At 45.9% G+C, this 3,851-nt stretch overlaps 1 long non-coding RNA gene across 3 annotated transcripts in view; it reads right to left on the bottom strand.

Moving 5' to 3' along the window:
• Nucleotides 1-3,835, bottom strand: part of LOC102495151 (uncharacterized) — a 26,811-nt gene extending 22,976 nt beyond the window's left edge. For all 3 annotated transcript variants that reach the window (XR_001370372.1, XR_003549351.1, XR_001370374.2), the window contains exon 1: nucleotides 3,741-3,835. This is a non-coding gene — a long non-coding RNA (uncharacterized LOC102495151). The remainder of the gene's footprint in view (nucleotides 1-3,740) is intronic.
• Between the last annotated feature and the right edge of the window lie 16 nt (nucleotides 3,836-3,851).

Consider the following 3,851-nt stretch of genomic DNA (forward strand, 5'->3'; position numbering starts at 1 on the left):
ACTACTCAAATTGTTGAAAAGCAAATGCCCAGCACACTAGTCACACATAAACCTTCTCAATTCAGCCCTGCCTACCAAGTATTCTGTGATATACCATCTGCTAGCAAAGATCAGTCTCTTTTTTTTCCTTCAAAGTCTTTTTCAAGATAATCCTCTGGTGTGGTTGCTCTTTTGCAATCTCCACTAATTACAATGCTGGGCTGGAAAAAGTCCAGGTTATTTTATGTTGTAAATTCTTTCATATATCTTCTCTAATCCTCTCTGTCAGGCAGAACTATTTATGGTCCCAGGCCATCTTTCTAAGAGCTTCTGTTGGCTTACTTGAGATCCACCTTAGTTCCATAGTTTTCTGATTGATCTTCAGATATGACATTCCAGTCAAAGCCCTGTCCAATGAGTATTTCCAATTTCTGATTCAATGCAGCAAGCATGACTGAACTTATGCAAATAACCCTTCTGCCACAAAATAAGAATATTCCCAAATATTTCCAATTCCAGAGGGATCAGGAAGGAAGAAAAGTTTATATTCCCACTTAAAAAAAAACAAATGAGAAAAATAGTTTAAAATGGCTTCTTGTCTGAACATTTTGGGAGCCTAGGAGATGGGTTTAGAGCATGGCTTCCCTCCCCAGCATGATTTTCAAGCCACCAGGTCCAGGACTTGAACTATGGGAGTCTGACACCTTACCCACCATGCCATCTGCTGGCCTTTACATGTTTTATTTTCTCTTCTTCCTTATATAGAAGGTAGTTCTTTTGCACTTGGCTTTCTGAACAATATATACTAGAAATCACTCTGTATCAAATCAAAAAAAATTTTTTTTTTCGGTTTTGCCATATGGCTTGTGTGCACACCTAACACAGAGAGATAGAAAGGGAAAGTGAGAAGTTACCCTTGGGGGGAATGGCCCTTTTCCTGCTGGGATTTTGGGCAAGTGCACACGTGCCCAATGTGATGTTCAAGTCACCAGGTCTGGGACTCAAACTACATCCATCACCTTAACCACCATGCCACCTGCTGGCCCTGAAAATGGTAAATTTAAAATTTTTTTAATTTAACTTATTTATTTCAATTTGACCAGGGACTGCAGAGTGAGAGAGAAAGTGAGAAAGCCAGCTGCCAGGTCCAGGACTTGAACTGTGGTCAGCCATATGGGAGTCCAGCACCCTTAACCACCACGGTACCTGCTGGCACCCTTTTTGTGAAAATGGTAAAATTTTAAAATTACATACAATAAGACAACTTTCCATTCACCAAATAATTTGATGAGCGAGTGGGTGCCAGCTACTGAACTAGGCATGAAGGAGAGAGAAATGCCCTTTATGACCTCAGATTCCAAGAGAGGCATAAACAGAAACAACAGTGTTCCAGGGACCCTAAGGAGGGAGTCAATAACAGAGGATGTGCAAAAGAACTGACACTTGAGCTTGAAGAACTGCAGAGTAGAGAACCAGAAGGGAATACTGTATGAAGAAATAAATGCACAGGCAGAGTTGAATATGGCAAGCCATATTGTAGAAGAGGGAATTTAATGGGGTGGAACTTAGAATCTGAGTGTGGAGCAAGATGGGGTAGATAGGAGAACTGGAGTGCCCACGGTGAGGCTGAGGAGGTGGCATGGCACACGGTGGTGCAGGTAATGCCAGGAAAAAGCAGGTCTGTGTCGATGGAAACATGAAGACCATTCACCTTACAAATACTGTCTTGACAGTGCCTACAGGTCACCATCCTTGGGCAAGCTTGTGGCATGGTGGTTAAGGCAGCTGGATCCCACATGGATGACTGTGTGGTTGAGTCCCGGACCCAGTGGCTTGAAAGAGTGTGCTGGGTGTGTGTGCATGGGTGACCAAAATCTTGAAAGGAGTAGAAATGGAGAAGAGATTGTAGCATGGTATTTGCATGGGTGCCCAAAATCTTGAATGGGGGAGAAATAGAGAAGAGACTGTGGCATGGTCTCTCTCTCTCTCCAGTGAGTGTATGTGCTCTAGCAAATTAAAAAGAAATAGGAGAAAAAAAAAAAAAGGCCAAGATCCCATCTGGGGCCAGCAGGTGGCGTGGTGGTTAAGGGTATTGGACTCCCATAGGGTCGACAGCGGTTTGAATACCAGATCTGGCAGCTTGCTTTCTGGCTTTTTTTCTCTCTCTCACTCTGTCCCTCTCTGGCCAAATTTAAATAAATAAACAAACAAATAAAGTTAAATAAAATCATTCTAAAAAAAAAAAAGTACAAGTTTCCATCTCGGGAGAGCTGACATTAACAGGAAGACGGAATTAACAGAAAGCTGTTAGAATAAAGTAGGGTAAATTCCTGAGCAAGCACACAGGAAGGGAACCTAACACATCTGAAGCTACAAGTGAGGCAGGTGAAGGAGTCTTTCCCAAAGAATAAGGCAGACTTTTAGCCAGCTGTGTACCTGTTTGGAGGGGAAGTGTTGGGAAGCGGTCCAATGCCAATGCCTATTGCAAAGACGGAGCCACTAAGGATCTCACCAGAATTAAGACCACAAGCATGCCCATCACTGCTCCACTGCTCTCCAGGTTGCAGAGTAAATCCCTCTTCATTTTTTTTAAAAAAGAGGTTTTGCCATAGGGTGTGTGTACTTGCCCAAGAGAAAGAGAGATAGTGAGAGGGAAAGTCAGAAATCACCCCCTCCCCATGGCCATACAGCAATTTCTTCTCCTCCAGGAATCTTGGGCGTTCAGCACCCATGCCACCCGTTGGGGCCTTGAACCCTGGCCAGCTATGTGGGAATCCAACAACATAACCACTGTAACACCTGCTGGCCCCCAAACTCTTGTTTTTAATAGAAGGCTCCCGACTGCTTTGAGGATAATGTATAAGTCTCATACAAGAGACTTTTTTTTGAACCCTTTCTCCTTTTATGCTCCAGCCAAGCTGAATTTTCCTTAGCCTTTTCTTGCCTAGAAATCCATCTCCCTTATCTATCCTCACTTTGCATTGTTACCCAGTGCTGCATTAGCTCACTTCTATCTATTCTCATAGTTTCCAGTGCTGCACATAATAAACTCATCACATTATCTAAACCCACCACTCCTCGAAGGCAGGAAGTGGCTTAATTACCGAGCAAAGCATCCAGCTTAATGCCCTAGGGACCAACCAGTTTCGAACGAATGAGTACTACCTTCCTTGCAGGTGGGTGGAAGATTTTCGATTAGACCCTAGGAACTCTGGCCTTCCGTCTCCTTGGTACTACAGTTTAAGGTTCATGCACTGACGTGGAAAATCAATGTAGGCTTAAAATCACTGACATTTAATTTAGGAGTAGGCATAGACTACTCTGCAAAGATCAGGATGTCCAAACTAATCACTTTAATGCTCATCAGCCTTCTATTTAAAGCAGATAGGTATAGTGTAGTCTCTGCGAAACCCACCACCTGCTCACAACAGCACTCGGTAGGTTTATCCAGTCCCAGGGATTTTTTGGCACCTAAAACTCCGCCTACGGGCCTCAAGTGGCGGAAGGACCTCACGCTACGACGTGACATCTCACACCACTGCGGAGGCATCCCCACGTTACGCCGGTGGCGTAGGCGGGGCGACCGGCTCTTCCTCCCTGCTTCTTGGGCTCCTCCCCCAGCGCTTCACACGCTCATTGTGAAGCGAGAGCGGCCGCCAGCCTCTAAGGCGTTTTGAGACCAAGAGCCCCTAAATCCTTGGTGCGCGTGAGCGCCCGCGCTGCTCCTGAACCCTTCCAAGAGCTAAGGGTAGCAGACTCACCTCTTCTCTCCCCGTCTCGCGCCGGAGCTAAACGCCCGGTGCGCGCGGGCACCTCGCGCCGCCGCTCCCTCCTTCCCGCCCCTCCCCCTCCAGGCGCTCCCCCCCGCCCCC

Source organism: Tupaia chinensis, unplaced genomic scaffold (assembly GCF_000334495.1).
Source record: "Tupaia chinensis unplaced genomic scaffold, TupChi_1.0 Scaffold000231_1, whole genome shotgun sequence".
Taxonomy (NCBI): Eukaryota; Metazoa; Chordata; class Mammalia; order Scandentia; family Tupaiidae; genus Tupaia; species Tupaia belangeri.